Genomic DNA, 21169 nt, shown 5'->3' with positions numbered 1-21169 from the left:
ATCCTTGTGGTAAAGTCCAAACTTCTCTGCCTGGCCCAGGAGACCCCTTGGGGCCAGGCTTTGCTTTCTTCATTCCTGTTTCTCATCTAACTTCCAAGTTATGCTGGGAACACAGCAAAATCCCCATGCCTTTACACGGATGTTCCCTCCAGGTGGACAGCTCTTCCTGCTCTCTATTCCCAGTACTTATTCTTCAGGTTTAGATTCAAATTTCAATTCCTCAAGCTATTCCTTCCTTCCCCCCACCTCCAGACTGTGTAAGGGGTCCTGATATGAGTTCCCACCCCAGGACTGTCACACTTCATGGAAGCCATCCATGTGACCGATTTCCCTGGAAGCTGGCAGTTCTACCAGGGCAGTGATCATACCATCTTGTTCACCAGTATAGCCAAGGTACTTAGTCTACAGCATGACAGAAAGGGAACACTTGAGCTGTTATATACAATAGGGCAGATTGTGCACTGATCAACTGCAGAAGAATTTATTTGTATAAACTGCACTGTGGACATATTTCCTAGAATTATTTAGTGCCCCACCTATCGCAGCCCAGCAAATAGTTTGGGTGTATGATTAGAGGAATAAAATGAATTTTGCTGTCTCTGGTGTTCTTTGAAAATAATGAAATTAGTGTTTGGCAGAAGGAAAAAATATCTGATTTCAGTAGTCTCTTTTCAAATGCCCAAAATTATAATATTTGCAACTAGGGAAAAAAGAAAAAAGTGGGTGATGGGGGAGCCTAAAGCAATAGTTCTAAATTCTAAATGTAATTAGAATCACCTTGAAAAAAATCCCAATGTCTCCAGGCACAATGGTGCAATCTTGTAATCCCAGTCGCTTGGGAGGCTGATGCAGGAGAATTCCAGGTTTAAAGTCAGCCTCAGGAATTTAGTGAGTCCCTAAGTAACTGAGCAAGACCCTGTAACAAAATAAAACATAAAAGGGCTGAGGATGTGGTTAAACACCTCTGAGTTCAACCCCTGGCACCAAAAAAAAAAAAAAAAAAAATCCCAATGTCTGGCTCCTCAGAGTACTGAAGCAGAATCTCTGAGGGCAGGGCCTGCTAGTGCTTTTTAAAAATGTATCCCCAGATGTCTCTAATGTGCACACAAGGTTGAGCGCCTCTGGCCTAGAAAGCACCCAAGTGTATCCAGAGCGCTTCAGAACCCACCTGGCAATCATTAACCTCACACTTAAGCACCTGGTTCAGGAGTTACAAGGATAAACACCCAAAATAAACCCCTTTCTGAGTTGCTTGGATTTCTTCTCCGTGGTTTGGACCAGTAGAGCTGGTCACATTCATTAGTTCATATCACATTATCTTGGCTCATGCGAGTCTTCCCTATAGTTTTCTGCCTTTATTCTCTTTCCTCTTCATTGCCCAGGATCCCATCCTAATGCACTTGATGTAGATGCAGTATATGCTTGTATGCGTATGCATTCTTATAAAAACATGTTCTGCTGTTTTTTTATGCCTGCATTTTTACTTGATTGCATGCATTGCATTCAAGACCTGTTCTGATGGTTAGTTTTTCTGCTCTGTCTATATTGCTGCAGGTGCATCCAGACGATCCAGTCAGCTTCCATCTCCTTTCCCATGCACACACCTGGTCTTTTCCACACACTGATGGCTCCTAGCACTACAGCTTTTCAACAATCCTCCCATCTCAAGTACCTTTGTGTAGATGTGTGAAAATGTGCCTGGGATAAATATCTTCTCTTGGGTCTATGAGATAGATATTTTACTGAGTATTTGTTTTTACATAATTTATATTTTTACACCAATATATACAAAAAATCCAAATGTCTCGTGTAATATATTAACTATAACAATGGATCCAAATACTCTTGTATGAGCGGCTGTAAAAAAACAATCTAACAAATATTACTCAGCCATAAAAAAGAATGAAATTGTGGCATTTGCTGATAAATGGATGAAACCAGAGACTATCATGCTAAATGAAATAAGCCAATCCCCCCCAAACAAAGGCTGAATGTTCTCTCTGATATGCAGATGCTAACTCAAAATAAGCAGGGCTAGGGGTGATGGTGGGATAGAAGTTCCCTGGATTAGACAAAAGGGAATGAGGGGAAGGGAGGGGCGGATAGGCATAGGACAAGCAGTAGATGAATCAGACATAACATTCCTATGTTCATATATGGATGCATGACCAGTGTAACTCCACATCATGTATAAGCACAAGAGTGGGAAGTTATACTCCATGTATATATGATATGTCAAAATAACATGTATATGATATATGTCAAAAGTCTACCTTCATGTATAACTAAAAAGAACAAATAAATAATTTTTTAAAACTAATCTAACATATTTCTAATGCCATAAAAATAGGCTGAGAATCTGAGATCTCACAGTTTTATTTTATCCTGATATTCTCTCAAGTTGGATTTTAGTAGAAAGGATAGTTTCCAACAGAGATCAGTGTGTTATCTCAAATGAAATGTCAGTGAAGTTCAGCCATTTCTTGGCTTGTTTCAAATTGTCACTAGGTAAAAGACTTCCACCTCCCATGGATCTTTCTTAAAGGCTTAATAGGGTCAAAGGCAAAATATGATTCAAGAAATCAGGTAGTATGCACTAAATTTAACTTAATCAGACATTCCAATTTAAGAAAGAATGAAATTTTGCCAAAACCCTGAGAATTATCTGTATAATATACTCTGTAAACTTATATAAGTTCATATATTAAACTTATATACTAACTTATTCTTTAAATTTTTGTATTATATAGTCTGTATAATGAATTCTGTATAATAACATCTGAGAAGACTTCAACATCAACTTTGCAAACCTCCTAAGTGGTAGTAATCTATTGAAAATCCTTTGTACAGTAGCTATGTTAGTTAGGTCATGCACTAATAGCTATGAGATTTTCAAACCAAATTTCTGTATTTTAAATCAGTCATTACTTTGAAGAAATATTTAGGTCGATGGTGAGATCTGTGATAGATTTTCCACTGCACCAAGCACCTGCAACAGCTAGTGAGCAATTTACTCTGGCTGGTGAGGTGAGCGGGTAATATTGCAGGTTGCTCACTAGTTCTGTGTCTTAGGACCAAAGGATTATACTATCTGTGCTTCAGTTTCCTCATCTGATAAACAGGGACCATATTAGGATCTTTTGGTTGTGGTATAAGAATTAAATGATGCAACACACACCTCAGATACTGGACATGTAGTAAGTCCTAGGGCTGGGGCTGGGGCTCAGTAGCAAAGCATTTACTTAGTATATGCATGGCTCAGGGTTCAATCCTTGGTACCTCCAAAAACAAATACCACCAGATGAGTCCTAGAGCAAAATATGATTTATTTGGGGATTCTGGGACTTTCCAACTCTAAGTCATTTCTTTACTGATTTTCCTTCTCTCATTGATTCCACAGCTCATGATCCCTGACTTCCTTGGCCCCGGGGAATGTAAACCATCCAAACCTGCTTCACTTGCCCCTTGCTTCAATGTGTATGCATTTATTTTGTCCTCCCAACTAGATTAAAATAGAAGGGAAGTGACCAAGACCTTTATTTCCTTTGTATCTCAGAAAGTCCTTGACAAGTTCAAGGTCACACAACAGACAGGCAGAAGGTTCCTTTTTGTACTAATATACAAAGTTCCTTGAAATTTTTGCTGGCATAAGAATCGTATTTTCTTTAATGTCCTCAGATAGATAGATACCTTTTCATTCTCTCTTTTAAAGAAAGGTTGAGCTGGTAGTTCCCAGCCTGTTCCCCAGCCAATGTTAACCAGTTTTAGTCCATGATATTATTTCTTTCTCTCCAAAATGTCTCCTTGGGTTGGTGTTGATTTGCTCTGGAATCAGATGCATTTTCAATCCTAATATACTTCCACAGAGGAACTTCCTGTTAAAGTAATTGAGCAGCATAAGCTGTGTGTGCGTGTGCCTATGTGCATGCACGTGTACATGTGAGCACGTGCACACATGTATGGCTATTATAAAAAGTCAGTATTTTTACACGGGCTTTTCCCTCTTCCCAGTATTCCCATACCATTGAAAGTTATGATCATAGATTATTATGAAACATAATTACCTTTTACAGGTAGGAAGTTGGATGCATTTCAATTGCTTCACTCTGCAATGAATTGATTCCTGGAGTTTTCTGATATTCAAGTTTAGGCATAGGGCTTCCATAAACAGGAGCAGGGCTTGCCACATGGGGAGGTGACCTTCACACACTCCTTTGATTTGCAGAGCTAGGTATCAAGCCCTAGGCCTTGAGTGTGTTAGTACTTACTCTTAAAGTCCCAACTGGTTTCTTCAGAAGTCATTGTCCTTTCTGTCATGAATGTTTCCACGCCTAACAATGACTTCTGCTTAGCTGACCCAATGGCTGCTACTGTTGTCTCAATGGGTTTTAGTTTTTCCATATTCAAGTAACATTTATAAACACCACTGCCATCTTTCCCTTTTTAATCAACCTTAATTTTTATTATATTTACTATTTGGTGCCGAGCCTTGCCTCAGAAAGGACTTAGGTGGTTGGTTTAACAACAACTTTCCTTTCCCTCATCATTCTTTCCATGATCCTGTTGCCTTTGATAAGTTTCTAATCTTACTTTTCTCAGGTCTGGCATCCCATCTTCTCTTCAGTAGAACATGCAGCAGACTATGGCTAGGAGCAAAGAGAAGACAGGGACCTGGAGGAACAAAATCATACATCCCCACTCCTTTTTATTTTTAAGACGGGGTCTCACTAAGTTGCTGAGGGTCTCACTAAATTACTGAGGCTGGTCCCAAATTTGTGATCCTTCTGCCTCGGCCCCCTGAGTTGCTAGGAATACAAGAGTGCACCACAGCACCCAGCTGTTCTTGCTCATTTCTCACCAGAGCCCTGGACTAAATCATGTTGATGCTCAGACTCTTCCAGGGCAAGAATCCAGATCACTGCAGGCCTTCCTGCCCTTCTCAGCTCTAACGCAGACATTTAATCCTGAAGTCCTCGCAGGAATACCTGACTGAAATGCCAGAGAGTACTTGGTTTGTACTTTCCCATGTCCTTTCTAAAACAGTCAAAAGGTACCAAATTCAAGCTGCCATCTGAATATGTCACTGGCCATCTCCTCCCATCACAGGACAGTCCTGTTTCTGTTTCTTTCTCTTCCTTCCTTCCTTCCTTCCTTCCTTCCTTTCTTTCTTTCTTTCTTTCTTTCTTTCTTTCTTTCTTTCTTTCTTTCTTTCTTTCTTTCCTTCCTCCCTCCCTCCCTCCCTCCCTCCCTCCTCCTTTCCTTTCCTTTCCTTTCTCCTTTCTTTCTTTCTTTCTTTCCTTCCTTCCTTCCTTCCTTCCTTCCTTCCTTCCTTCCTTCCTTCCTTCCTTCCTTCCTTCCTTCCTTCCTTCCTTCCTTCTTTCTTTCTTTCTTTCTTTCTTTCTTTCTTTCTTTCTTTCTTTCTTTCTTTCTTTTGTACCAGGGATTGAACCCAGGGAACGTAACCACCAAGCCACATCCCCACCCTGTTTTATTTTTTATTTTGAGACAAGGTCTTGTAATATTGCTTAGGGCCTCACTAAGTTGTTGAGGCTGGCTTCAAACTTATGATCCTCCAGCCTCAGCCTCCAGAGCCATTGGTATTATAGGCGTGTGCCACCACACCTGTCCCTGTTCACTAGCTTCAAATTTAGTCTCTATTCTCTGAACTCAGGTGGTCTGAGGGTCCCTGGGAAGGTAGGGTATTGGCATTCTTATACCCAGCCCCCAGTTTGTCACCTTCTCACCTATTTTTAGGGTGACTTTTGCTGGTAGTGTAAGTGACTTTGCATATAGTAAACCCTAGAGTGTAATAAACCCCGAGATACTCAGCAAGTATTCTTGTGATGAGGCTGTAAGAATTTGGAGGACCTTTCTCTTAGACACCATTTTCTCATAATACTGTATGAATACCGGAGTCTAATCGAAAAGCAAAAATGTGCTCTGTGTCCAAATTGTTCTTTTAAACAATTTTTTAAATTTGTTCTCATTAGTTATATATGGCAGTAGAATGCATTTTGATACATGAATATATAAATGGAGTATAACTTCTCATTCTTCTGGTTGTACATGATGTAAAATTACACCGGTTGTGTAGTTATATATGTACATAGGGTAATAATTCCAAATTGTTCTTAATCATTATAAAACATTTTCAAAGTTCAGCCTTGGGGCTGGGGATGTGGCTCAAGCGGTAGCACGCTTGCCTGGCATGCGTGTTGCCCGGGTTCGATCCTCAGCACCACATACAAACAAAGATGTTGTGTCCGCTGAAAACTAGAAAATAAATATTTAAAAAATTCTCTCTCTCTCTCTCTCTCTTTAAAAAAAAAGTTCAGCCTTGAGCATGTCTTTTGACTATGCATAGAACTAAAAATGATAATCTAGTGTGACTCAAATGATAACTGCTCCTAAAAAGCCCACGCCTCCTTAGAGGTGGGCACAGGTTTGCTTGGATTTGAATTTCAGAGGAGCCAGAACCTTTTGATCTCCTTTATGAGTGACTCAGCCCCTCATTAACTAACTGTTTGACCCCTGCCTTGTTTAATTGGGGAGTGAATTGAGCATTCGTGGAGCAGCATTTGTAGAAGCTAAAAGCATAGGTTTCAGTGTCCCAGGAGACTAGATTAAAATGTGGACTCTGCCTCTGTACTAGATGAATGACCTGGGGCCAGTTACATTATGTGTCCAAACTTTACTTTCTTCACCTGTCAAGTGGACGTGGTCACATTTGTATTCTAGGACAGTTACACGGCTTATGAGAAAACACAGGCAGAAAGGCCACAGGGGGTCAGGCACTGCACCAGGCACAGTGCACCATGGTGACAGGGATGGAAGTCAAGCTCCCCGTGTCACTACTTGGAGGCTGGAAGGGTGTCAGACTAGTTACCCCAGGTGTAGACATCCTGAAGAAAGCCCATCTCTAAGCAGAGACCTGAAAGACAAGAGGGATCAGGTAGGGTAATACTCTAAGCAGAGAGAAGAGTGTGACCTGGAGCAGAGAGAGGTTAGAGACCAGGGCTGGGGCTGGAGAGAAACACCTGACAGGACCACCAGAGGCCACAGAACCATTGTTAGGAGATCAGTTCCGAGGCTGTGGTATCAATTCAATGCAAATCCTTGGTGCTCAGAAATGCAATGGAGACAGTGAGCCTGAGAAGTCCTCAAAGGATTTGAGAGGGATTTAGGGGGTGCAACTGATGGGATCTGGGATGCCCTGGTCACAGTGGGTTGAGTGGCAGGGGTCAATAAATATTGGAGTGCACCAGCACCTTGACTGATCTACTTTTTCCCCCGGGTCAAATGTCCAACAAACCTCACTGGACCTGTTCATCTCCCTTCCATCCCTACAGGCCAGGCTGTAGGCTTGGAGTAGCCATGAACCTGTTTTAGAAAGACCAAGACATGAAAAATTAGAACTGTCACCCTTTGAGGATTTATTTGGGCATTGATTACCCCGTAGGTGGATCTGCTCAGTCTTGGGATTCTTCTCCTTTCTCTGAAAGCTTGATTTGTGATCAGCATGGTGGCCTAAGGAGAGGGTGGGCAAGGAACAATGCTCAGCACCAGTCATGGTTCTGCAGTCAGTGAATTAGCTCAGCCAAGAGAGGAGGAGGACAGGCTGGAACCGACCACAGTTCAAAGCCACCCTCTCCTTCGAAGAGCCTTTTCTAATCATGCTTTGTTTCTGATGCGAAAAATCTGCTTAAAAATCCCTGATTCTATGCCAACAAATGGCAAGTGCAGACAGTAAGCAGGGTGGGGGATGGTAGGGAAGACAACCCAGAAGGTAGGTGAGGAACTGTCTTCCCTACAAGAACAACGAGGCAAGAGCATGGAGTTCGTTTGAAGCTACTTTCTAAATATCAGACAAATCATTATGAAACTGGACCCTGTAGGTCATTATTTTAGTAGGTTTTATATTAATAACATCAAAAAGAGCTGATGCTGACTAACTGTATATTGTGTGTAAGGCCCCTCTCAGGTAAATAGAGCAATAGTTCCCACTTTGCAGATTAGGAAGTTGGGGAAGAGAAAGTCCATGAAACTTGGTTCATGTTCCACAGCTTGTACGTGGTAGACTAAACCTGGCCAAAGCATTAAAATTAGGAGGCACTTGAGCTTTGATCAAAGTTAACAGCTAAAAAGTTTATTATTTATGACCATTTTTGTGTTTGGTAACAGAAAGTCATGCTAATTAGCTGTGTTATATACATACTGTTAAAACTTTATTTGAAAGCAATCACAGTGTGGTCTACCTGTTCCTGGCTTTTTTTTGTTTGTACTAGGAATTGAACAATTGGACAGACACAGGGATGGTTAACCACTGAGCCATATCCCCAGCTCTTTTTATTTTTTATTTTGAGACAAGTTCTCCCTAAGTTGCTTAGGGTTTCGCTAGTTGCTGAGGCTGGCTTTGAATTTGGGATCCTCCTGCCTCAGCCTCCTAAACTGCTGGGATTACAGGCATGCACCATCATGCCCAGTTGGAGAACTTTGCAAGGAGGAAAATGCTCGTTTGTCCAGTTTGACCTCTGAAGGCTCCTTCAGTACTTATAGTCCCTTTGTGAGATACTGATGCTCACAGCACAAAGGAGGAATCAACAGCCCCCAGAGGCCAGGCCAGGTGGGCTTCTGGTTGGAGGGCAGACCCTCCACACTCTGAACTTGCGGAAGTGAGCAGCTGGGAGGAAGATGTTAAGCAGGCCCACAGTTTGCACACTGCCCGCCTCCACCAGCCCAGAGCCCCGAGGAAGTTTCTGTCTCGGGATCCAGCCCAGCCAGTTTGGCTCTGGCAGACGAGTCTGAGCTGGACCAACAAAGCAGGAAGCGCCAGTTCCTGCTCTGCACAAAGCAATCCTGAGCTCTTGGTGGAAAAACCTGACAGCTCAAAAAGGGGAGAGAGCCCCAGCAAACTGGCCTGACCACACCACACCGTCTCAGAAACCGGCTTGAGAGGCTCATGTTCCTTGGCTGGATTTTTGAAATTCTGTAATCGGACTAGTCCTGGAAGCACCTTCTGATGTCACCTCTCTGACAGTGATTTCGCTCGCATACAATTTCTGCACATGACTCCCACGGTCCCTTAAGTGAAGAAGTGGACTCATTTAAGGGACATCTGGCCGCTCACTTACACACCTCCTCTCCAGACCCCAGTTTCTGCCTCTGTAAATGAGGCATTTGGATTCAGTTGTCCTCTACAGTAGTTTTGATTCTCAGTTTGTTATGGGCAGAATAAAAATGCGAGTCAGTGCTTCTGAAGCCACTGAAACAATCACCTCTCCCGATTAGGAAAAAACAAACTCATTGGGTGAAATCCAGAAGGCAGTTGAGGTTAAGATGGCTTATATTCCTACCCAGATGTCCCCAAGAAGGGGAAGCCCGGGGTTTTTCTACTAAGGGAAGTCCCCTAACCTAGTAACTCAATCAACACAAGCCCTCCCTGATCCAGGGTCCTGTCAGCCATACCCATCGGCTCCAGTCCCAAATAGAAGTGATAAAGGAGCACGTTCCTGTGGTGTGATGCCCCAACTTTAGGTGGCAGGCATCAATGAGAGAAAAGAACACAGAACTGGAGTTGGGGTGTGGCTCAGTGGTACAGTGCTTGCCTAGTATGCCCAAGGTCCTGGGTTTAATCCCCACCACTGCAAAAATGCCCACAACACAAAGAAAATGTAGCACTGGTGCTGGGAGAGGGCATTTCTTTATTTTACTAGAGAGGGAAGCTGAGGCCTGAATAATTCCTGTAACCTGCCCAAGGTCTTCCATGTAGTGGGTTTCAGGCTGAGGTGTGTGGCTGCCAGCCCAGAGGCAGGAGGTTTTTGCCTGTGAGTCCCTACTCACCGTTTTTACCCACTCTAGGGAATTCCTTCTTTATTTGGTCAGGGTGGGCAGGTTGTGACCTCCACAAGTGATTTAGGACTCGCTGATTTCATTTCAGGAGCCCTTGCTACCAGAGCTGTGCCTTCCTGCCTACCATCTTGAATGACTCCAGAGTACAGAGTCCAAGTGCCCCACACAGTGCACCATCAGCTTTACCACGCAAAGGAAGGGAGAACAGGGAACCTGTGGCCAGTCAAAAGTCATCCTTCGTCTTTACATCAGCCTGGTGAAAATAATCAAGGGAACTTGGAAACTAAGGAAAGGTCAAAGGTTTGCAGGTTTAGGGTTTCGTGGGAACATGCGTGCGTTTGGACCAGACCCAAGTGCCTGGTTGACCTGTTTGACAGGTAACAATTAGAGAGTAAGAGTTTGCTGGGCTGGAATGTGGCTGCAGAGGCCTCTCCCGAGATCTGGTTTACCTGCTCAGCAGGTGGGGCCTGCTGCGAGGACAGGCATGTGCACGCACTGCATTCCAAAGAATCGGTTTTCTTTTAAAGACCATCGATGACTGCAGGGCACAAAAGGGTTGGGTTGAGCCCTGGCTGGAAGCCGTTAGCTATTTGCAAAGTAAAGAAGCAAAATAAATAGTTCCCTAAAGACAGCTCAAGGAAGAAATGGCAAAGGCATTCAGAACTTTTTTTTTTTAATGTCTAAAATGAATGTCGGCTTTTTGTCTCAAGACTTGAGAAACCCCAGACTGGTACAAAATGCCAAAGATAATAGAACTGAGAAGTCATCACCCTCATCCTTTATTATTATTTTTTTTCCTCTTTAAAGAGGCCATAATATTGTTGAAAGTAGAAGATACATTCTTTGAAGGGTAATATCTTGCCTGTCATGGTCTAGAAATGTTGACTATTTCTCTTAGTGTTACTGCAGAAGATGCCCCCCAAAACAAAATAATACTCTTTTTCTTCCTCTCAATAAATTGTAGGTGATGCTTATTTTTTAAAAGTTTTGGAATTGAGGCTGTAGCTCCGTAAGCGCTTGTGTAGCATAAGGCCCTGGGTTCAATCCCAGCACTGCAAAAAGAGGATCCAAAATTTGCTGTTTTGGTAAAATATATTCAAAGAAAGTAACTGCAAATAATCAGTTTTTCTCTTTTATGGAGTTTAAAATAATCAGAGATTTGGATAATATTTCATATTATGTATCTACGTATGATATACATGCAATATAGAATCTTGACAGGCACAGACCTGCCTACAAAACATGACTTCCTTTTAAATTCAAAGGGGCTTTTGATAGTGTCAGTTCAACTTCCCTATATCATATTCATGGCTGATTAGAGGGGAAAATTCAGATTCAGGGAAACTGGGGCTTGAAAACTGTAATAGGGAACATGGCTAAAACAAACTCAAAACACTTTGAAAATTTCCGAGTAATCAATCTTTTTTTAATTTACCACATTAGTTCTCTAAAAAAAAAAAAAAATTCCCTCTTCTTTCATATTATTTCTTCTCCCTGAAGAAAGTAAGTTGGCTTCAAATAAATGATACTCACTTACTATTCCTCTGTGCGCCCCAGATATCTGCAGCCCTAAGATTCAGTTTCAGGGGCTTCTATCCCCTCCAGGCAGTGGAGTGAGGGAGGCCAGGAAGAAGGCAGCTGGTGATTACCACTGCCAGTTCAAAGAGTTAATTACAGCCAAGTAGAGCATCTTAAAATTCAATTGGCAGAAGACAAACAAGCAAAGGAAAACTTAACTGTCCCCTTGTTAACTACTGCTAGTGGTAAAACAGGCACTAACAGGGCAACTTAACTCTTTATTTGTGTAATATGAAGATTGTTTTTCACAAATCCCTTACCAGAATTCACCACAAGTCAGAAATAATAAAGAAAAAGCTAGAACAATAGCCATGTGCAGTAACTGAATTCTTCCCAGGGGCCATGCCAAACTATCCACCGTTTCTTATTTAATCTGTACAACAACCCTCAGGTAGATAGAATTAAGATCCCCATTTTACAGACCAGGACACGGAAGCCCAGCAAAATTCCAGAACTTGCCTAAGATCATACCCTTGGTAAGTGGCAGAGCTAGAATCTGAGCCCAGACAGTTTATCCATTCCCTCAGTTATTGAACTCCTGTTCTGAGGCGGACACCAGCCAGGGGTTTACTATATGATGATGAACAAGATGGAGTTGTTCTTTATGGACAAAGTAGACTTCTCAGAGTCTACTACTGTCTCTGACTCCAGAATGTGACCTGCAACTGTCTCCTAGGCAGCCTCTTAGTGGTGCACACTCACATTCCTTGTCTCTTATTCCATGAACCATGCCAGAGACCTTGACTTCACCTCTGCCGCACCCCAGACACACTAAGACACCCTCAGCAGCTCTGTCTCAGCAGGCAAAGGACAATGACCATTTCCTAGGTCATATACCCCATTTATATGCCAGGGCTACTTTGTTTAAATTATCTAATTCATGGGGTATCAGAAAATTCAGAAGTCTTGTGGAGCAAGGCTTACTGTGGGTGTGAGAAGTCACTGACCACAAGGTATCTTATCAATGACAAATATTTGCATATCTGTTCTCACTCCTGATAACTGGAACTCGATCTTTATGGATTCTGACATATCTACTGCTTTCTGCAAATCCTGAGGGGGAAAAGAGCAAAACTAGCTTGCAGTTTTCTTACCTGAAGGGAAGCACCCCAAGTCTTTTCCTGGCCTTATAGAGTTGCACATTTTCCCACAGAGTCCTGCTTTTATTTCCTAACTGATATTATTTTATTTTAATGTATCTATGAAAGCTGAACTTTGCATTCCTTAGGTAGTCCGTTCCTCTTGTGCCTTTGAGCAAACTCTGAAAGACAGATGTGACCTCTTAGGTACTGACCCACTTTCAGAGGCCATCAAGTATCTGGATGGCCACTTACTTACAATAATAGTAATAGTAATAATAATAAATGAAGAAATAATAATAAATAATAATAATGAAGTAATTAAAAATAATAATAATAAATGGAAGGCCTGCTGTGGTCTGGGCAAATATACTCTGAATGATATTGTCTCATTAATAATTATAGGGGCCATAAATACATAAAATGATTGCAGGTGACAGATAAGGAACATGTTCATGGAGGTTAAATATAACTTACCTGAGGCCACATAGTTACCAAATGGCAATGCTAAGATGCAGAACATCACCCATCAGACACTAGAGTCTACACTAAGCAGGATGTGGAAGCATATGTCCATGTGGTCTTTAAGGTTTTGTGATTCTGAGGTGTTCTGCTCTGTTTTGTTTGGGATAAAGCATGTCAAAAATGTCTACTTTAATTGTTCCTAAAGTGGTTTCTCCCCAACTGTTTTGGAGACTGAGGCAGGAAGATTACAAGTTTGAGGCTAGCTGGGGAACTTAGTGAGATGCTGTTTTTTTTTTAAAGTGTTTTCAAATGATAGAGCTCTTGCTTAGCATGTGGGAGGCCCTGGATTCAGTCCCCATTACTGCAAAAAAACACAACAAAAAGGTGTTTTTCCACTTTAAATGGAAAATAAGGAATCTGAATCTTATCTCTAAGAGAACAATCAGAGTGAAGAAGGTATTCAAACCACATCATGTGAGGAACAGTTTAAGGAAATGGTAATATTTATATTTTATAGCTAAGAGTTGAGGAGATTAGGGCTGGGGATTGAAGAGGAAAAGTATGTTGATTAACTCTAAATAATTGAAAGATGGAAGGAAGAAAGAATAGTTTGGTGTGATAAGACTCCAAGTTGGAAAACCAGGGCCAATATGAAGAAGTTGGAGGGTGACTGATTATTAATCCAAAGACAAGATTATTATTCTTCAATTTAGGAAGTTGTAGAAAATATATTTGAATCTAAGTTCTGCCACTGGCGAGCATTTGTTGTTTTTGCTTTCCAGAATCCATTTCCCTTAAGTTTGAAAGCAGTGGTCTGATTTTTTTTTTTTTTTTAGACATTACATTTACCTATTGAGAGAAGTCTTGATGAGACAACTAATCAATTTATACTTCTTCCAATCCTCCTCCTCACCCTACTCCACCACACTCTGCCAGGAATTGGCATGTGACCAAGGTGGTCCAGTCCTGAGCTGTATCACTTAAAGATGGAAACATGGCAAGAACCGATCCTTCCTTGAGTAGTGCCCTGACCACACAGAGGACTGGTTCTTATCCCTGGAACCTGAAAATTCCCACAGTGGAAGTGGAAGAAACCATTAGTCATCTCTGGTAAGAGGACTGTATCCCCTGGGCTAATGTCCAAGCCAGTGCTGATTAGGGCTCAGTAGCCTACCTGTCCTTGGAGAGAGCTCACATGGTCTCCAGGTGAGTGTCCATAAAGACTCTCTCTCAGAGATAGCATCATGGTTTTAATTAGGAACAGAGACTCACTCAAGTTGTTCCAGAAATAATTGGGTTTATTGAAAGGACTCGCATGCAGAAAATGGAGAACCCAACCTCAGGAAAGACTCAGTGAAAAGCTCAGTGAAAGTTCAGTGATCTGCTGCTTTCACATTTCTCCCCTTCACAGCACAGCAGCTCTCTCTATGAGGCCTCCGTTGTCCTTCCTCCTCCTGCTCCATGTTCCTGGATACCTAGCTACATGTGATCCCCAACCGCCATTCAGTAGCCACATCTGCTTGCTCTCGGAAGGTCCAGACCCCAGAATTAACTTCCCTCAGGGTGTCTTGGCTAAATCCCTGGGAGAAGGATCTGACTGACTTAGCCATTGAGCTGGACTGTGTCACAGGCTACTGCCTATGGAAGGGGTCTTCCTGAGACCTTTATCCTCTCCCGGTACAGTTAGCAGAGCCTAGTTCACCTGATCTATAGCCTGCTTTTCAGAATCTGTTACTGGTCAGGAACCATTAGAGATATTTCTTAAAAGGCATCCTTACCCTTAATGATGATGCAGAAATATAAGACACATTCTTATACACTAAGCATTTTCTTCAAGACATAATTTTCCACCATTTTCTTCCAGTTTTTAAAGAGAATCTCCAAAATTTACATCTCCAACTCAAATTCTTTGGGAAGTGGTTGCCCTGAAGAAGACCCTCTATGGATATATGGAAATTTTCAGAGAAGGTCACCAATGTCAACTTCAAGCAGCTGTGTTGCATAGAATTCCTGAGCTAGCAGTGAAGTGTTTTAACTCGGTTTCCAGTTGAAGAAGAGGTGGAAGGATAACTTCAAACCATGGGGATGGGGAGAGATGACAGGAAGAAGTGGAGGGAATTAACCAAAAGAGCTGGATAGGAACAGAGTCCAGAGGGGAGCTACCTCTGGGAACAGGATGGGTACCAGCCAGCACCAGAAACCAGACAGGGACTACTACTTACACCTGGCAGGGTGTGTGTATGTGTGTGTGTGTGTGTGTGTGTGTGTGTGTTCACATGTGTGCTCAGAACATCTAGTATGAAGCTATAAAAGGAGTGTGGAAAATCAGGTACACTCAGAGCTGCACTAGGTAAGACCTGGACTTGAGAGATTATGAGTGCCTGGCAGGGAAGGTCTTTCCCAACCTTGGAGCTGCATTTCTCTTGGCGGCCTCTACCTGCCAAGCAGTTGCAGTTTCAACCCTGGTAAATTCTTAGCTACTGTGGTCTCATGGCCTCTGACCAAAGAGGCTTAAGAAGGTAAGAAGGAGGATATAGGGCTAAGACCAGGAAGACGCCTCAAACTACATTTAATATCCAGAAGGGTGGAACATTTTAGTAGAACCCTTGGACCTAATGTTCCCTGGAACATTCTGAAAGTCAGCCCAGGAATTGCCCATCCTTGATTATAGTCTTACATACTGTTCACAGGGCTCTGAGATCTGATCCCAGGGCTGAGCTCATGTTGGTCCAATTTGTTGTGGAATATTCCTTTGATAGAGGCTCAGAGTTAATGTTTCCACACATCTCAGTAGGAGTGGGAGGTTGAATGAACTACCCATGGGCCTCTGGGGACTGGGCTAAAGAGGCCAGGCCTAGAGTTTGGGTCCCACAGGCTTTAAATCTGAGGATTAAAGCTTGATCCTTCTAGGGGCTGGGGGGTATTAGCTTTTGCTGGTTGATTACAAATGTTCCGGATACAAATCATTAAGGTGGGAACATTGTGAATAAGAAAAACAACCACAGTAAAACTCTGTGGAAAGCCTTAGCTTAATTTATTACTCAACTTTGCGAATTTTGAAGGCTCAACGAAGCATTTTAAATAAAGGAATTGACTTAAAGGCTAAGGATATGTGGGACCAGCTGAAATTGGGCAATGAGAAGCCTAAGGTGCCCTTTCAGGATATTATTCACCCTATAAAAACAAAATGTATTTGTTCACAGTAAACGTGTCAGAACAGCAGCTGTCGAGAACAAGTGTCGACTGGTTGCTGTCTAATCTGCCAATTTTCAGATAAAAGACCAGGATCTGATAAGTGACAAATTTACCATGAGAACATTGGCAGTGGGATCCTTCCTTCATCATCTCAGCACCAAATATGTGAGTCTATCAGGAAAATTTCAAAAAAAACCCTGCTTTCTCATGATGTATTTACTATGTTCATTCAGAGGGGGAAAAGAGTTCCATTTGACAGCGACCCTAAAACCATCGAAATTCCTGTCACACAGAATGAGCAGCCCTAGTGCTCATGGGAGAGGGCTACAGCAGGGTAAGAGCAGATCTCTGAATTGTGCATAAAAATATTTTCATCCTATTTGTAAGCAGGTTTCCATCTCTTCTCCATGTACCAGCTAATGCATCTTTAGAAAGGAGACGATTATTCTAATCCAGTGTACCCCACACATCAACAATTAGAATACCACCCCTTCATAATTTTTGCCATACCATCATACTACCTAATATTATTTATTAATTTCTCCTTTAAAACAACTTACTACCAAAGTAGAATATTTCTGAATAAAATTGTTAGCTCCTCCCAGATTAGCTTTATCTATGAATTCATAGCTTTGATGGGCAAATTATTATTTCTTAAACTAGTTGAAATAAATATATAACTAGTTAAAAATAATATGGTCCTGTTTTCTAAAAATATAGCTAATGATATCTTACGTAGCCATGCGTGGTATGCAGATCACATTTTGTAAAATCCTGCCTAACTCTAGGGAGATTGCTGAGCCCGAGTGAAACTTGACAATATTAGCTGATCCATGGAATAGGCCCCTTGGTTCCAATGCTGTAACTGCTGATTGATTCTCACCTCCTACAACATCATTTCCTGGTGTGAGGAAGCTTGACTAAACAGACTCTGAGTTTCTTTCTATTTATGAGTTTCTAGGATTGAGCTTGTAGAGTCCAGCACCCTGACAGGAGATGATGTCAAGAGCTATGTGGCTGTGGATACAAGTCAGTTCCCAGGCACAGCCCCAACAACGTGTTTAATCTCCCTGGGAATTTTACAAAATTTGCTCCCCTCCCCCGCTAACAATGGTTAGGAAATACTCCTCTAAGCCAGTGTATGGAAGAAAAAGACCCTTTTCTCTAGCTTGGATGAGAGACAGTGGGGAAAAAGCAAATGATAAAACAGAATTTAGTGGGTAGTTTTGAAGAAATATATCTTCTTTTCAATTGCCTCCTCACATGCATAATGACCCAGCTGCTCTGGAATGATCTTGAGGAAGAGGAAAACCTAATGTGATTACTTCACACCAATGATAAATAATGTGAACAATGATGCATAATTAATAATGTGTACCATCTAGTAAAGTAATGGCAAGCCAGTGCATTTATTTCCTCCTTTGCCCAAGAATAAGTTTAAAGTATTTGGTTTGTGAGACTTCTCCCAGCTCGGGTGTTCTCTGATTGTGTGATTTCAAATTGTGATTTTTAAACAAAAAGTTCTTGATGTTTTAACTTGATAGAATCCTTTCTAATCCATCTGCATTAGAAGACAAGAATAAAATTGCCTTTTAGGATAACAACCTATCAAACTTTCACATGTATAGTTTTGGTAAACTTCAGAACCATGATGCAGTTTGTAGTTCACCTAAACCTAAATGTATCTGGCCATACTATTCGTCATTTCATTCATTTCCTCAGTCACTCTTCAAACATGGGCTGCAGGTCTGTTATATACCAGACAGCAGAGCAGAGTGATTCAGAGTTTTACTCTGGAAGCAAAGTAGCATGGGATTAAATCCCATTTCCACTAAATGTTAGCTCTGTGACCTTGGGTAAGTTACTTGATCTCCCTGAAGCCTTGTTTCCTTACCTATAAGCCCCAAATGACAGTAGTTTTGATCATAATTACAGGGTTATTGAAGACTAAGAAATAGCAGATGAAAAAAATTAAGTGCTCAGAATGTAGTTAGCACTCAATAAATGATAGCTGTCTTCTTCCTCTTCATTATCATTGTTAGAAGCTGATTTGTGCCCAAATGCCCCAATTCATTTGTGGAAGTTCTTGATACCTCAGAATGGAGCTGTCTTTGACAATTTGGAGATGGAGGCTTTAAAGAGGTAATTAAGATAAAATGAGGTACTGTGGGTGGGCCCCAACATGACTGTTGTCTATAAAATGATAAGACCAGGACACAGGCACGCATAGAGAGAGGAAAGACCATTCGAAGACACACGGGGAAGATGCAGATGTGCTACGTGGCCATCTACATGTTGCGGAAAGAAGCCTCAGAAGGCAATCAGTCCTGACAACAACTAGCCTGATTCTCTAACCTCCAGAACTCTGAGAAAATTTCTGTAGGTTAAGGCAGCCAGTCTGTGGTATTCCTACAGCATCCCTAACAGACTAATATAATCATCATCATCATTATCATCATCTATTCACGATGTGCTGGAATTCGTAGATGATTATAACATTAAATTTTACAACACAGGGTGAAAGAACAGAAATAGGTAGGTACAAGCCATAAGTAATGGAACCCTCTTCCGGGTTCTAATAAGCCATTAGAACCCGGAAGAGGGAAAGCTTGAGCTTATGGGGTAAGGGGTGGATGCAGGCAGTGCTCAAGGAGAGTAAAGGAGATAAGGTAAAAGGTTATGATGGATGCTAAGTCTGGGCAGATCTAGGAAAGTCACTCAGTAGATAAGGTGGGATGGAACGTTTTAGACAAGGGGACAGCACATACAGTGGAATTTTATGTGACAAGGAACTTGTTCACCATCTGTGAGGTAGGAATCATTTTCTCAGTAACTCAGGATCTCACCTGTTTACGATGGAGGAAAGGTAAATCCTAACCAAAGCCAAGTTCAGGCACCAGGACTGGACATTCATTTCTACTGTCCAGATAACTAGTCCCCCCAAAAGAAATTCTGCTTTGAGCGAGCCTAGTGTTTTTCTGTGTAGAGATGTAGGTAACATGACCCCTCAGCTTTAGCTTAGGATGACTAAGAAGACCATGGAAGTGGGGGAGAAATAACCTAGTACAGAGGAGGCAGTTAAAATTTAATTGATTTACTCTGGTATAAATATTTGTGGAGATTTATAATATATCAAAGAGTGAATAACTGGTTTCACATAAAATTATTATCATTTATCCATATTATTAATATATATCAATTGTGTTAATTTATATCAATACATATTAATATTAATATATATGTTCTCATCACTTATATATATATATATATTATGAAATATGTTATTTAAAAACAGTATTCTGCTTCTCCTTCATTTTATTGATATGGCAACCTTTATGGCTCCATAGTTTGTCCATTTTTATTCTGAATTATCCATTATTGTAATCATATGTACTTTGTATTTTACTTATTTATTTCTTGAGTGCTATTACTTGAACCCAGGCCCTTGCAAATGCTAAGCACATACTGAACCAATGAGCAACAACTTAGCGCCTATACTTTTATTTTAAATTCTTTCATATTTTGCCTTAGCTGTTTGATTTTACTTAAATATAATTTGTTCATGTTGCCACATAATCTTCATAACAAATTTAAAAGTATTATACTGTTGATGTGTAATTTATATATCACAGAATTTGCACATTTTAGTGTATAATTCAATGGCTTTTAGTAGATTTTATAGAGTTATGCAGCCTTCAATAAATCCAGTTTGGGGACATTCCATCACTCCTGAAAGTGCTTTGTGCCCATGTGCAGCTCCCTGACTCTCCCCTCTGCCCAGATGAGGACTGCTCTGCTCTTACTCTTACAGATTTGAATTTCCTAGAGATTTCATTTAAATCCATGTCTGGCTTATTTTACTTAGCAAAACGTTTTTGAGGTCCATCCCTGTTGTAGTTGGTATCAGATGTTTCCCCCTTTATGTTGTTGAATAATATTCTATTCACCAGTTGCCAAATGATAGACATTTAGATTGATTGCAGATTTTAGCTGTTATAGATAATGTTGCAGTAAACATAAGTCTCTGTGTGGACATATGCTTTCATTTCTCTTGGCCAGATAAGTAGGAGTAGGAATGCTAAATCATATGATAACTCCAGTTTAACTTTTCAAAAATATTAAAAAAATTTATTGTAAGGTGAATGTGCTATATTACATTTTTGTCAATAAGTAAATGAATGTTCCAATTTCTCCATATCCTCATATATATTTTCAGCATAGGAGATTGAACCCAGGGTCTTGTGCATTCTACACAAACACTCTACCACTGAGGTATATCCCTAATCCATTGTTGTCTATATATTTTATTATATTTTTAAAGTGGGTGGAAAGTGGTATTTTATGTGGCTTCAAATTTCATTCTCTAATAACAATGTTGAACATGTTTTTGGTCTTTTATGCATCTTTGTGAAAATGCCAATTCAAATCTTTTGCTGTTTTTAAATTAGGTTGTTTGCCTTCCTGTTACTGAGTTGTAATTATATATATATATTATATATATAATTATATATACATAATTATATAATTATATTATGTATATTACATTAATATATTATGTTATATATATTATATATAATATATAATATATATATAAATATATTATATATATATATATATTATATATATATCCTTTATTGGATATATGATTTGCTGTGACTTTTGTTTTTGTTTTGTGTTGCTGGGGATCAAACCTAGGACCTTGTGCATTCTAGACAAGTGCTCTATCAGTGTGTATCCCTAGTCCCAATTGTATTTTTTTGTGTGTGGGGATACCGGGCATTGAACTCAGAGGCACTCAACCACTAAGCCACATCCCCAGCCCTATTTTAAATTTTATTTAGAGACAGGGTCTCACTGAATTGCTCAGCACTTAGCTTTTGCTGATGTTGGCTTTGAACTCTTGCCTCAGCCTCCTGACCCACTGGATTACAGGTGTGTGCCACCACACCCAGCCCAGTGGTATTTTTTGAAAAGAAAAACGTTTTAAATTTTTGATGAAGTCA

The sequence above is a fragment of the Callospermophilus lateralis genome, chromosome 16 (assembly GCF_048772815.1).
Source record: "Callospermophilus lateralis isolate mCalLat2 chromosome 16, mCalLat2.hap1, whole genome shotgun sequence".
NCBI classification, from domain to species: domain Eukaryota; kingdom Metazoa; phylum Chordata; class Mammalia; order Rodentia; family Sciuridae; genus Callospermophilus; species Callospermophilus lateralis.
The sequence above is the reverse complement of the archived record's forward strand: the minus strand, read 5'-3'. Positions refer to the sequence as shown.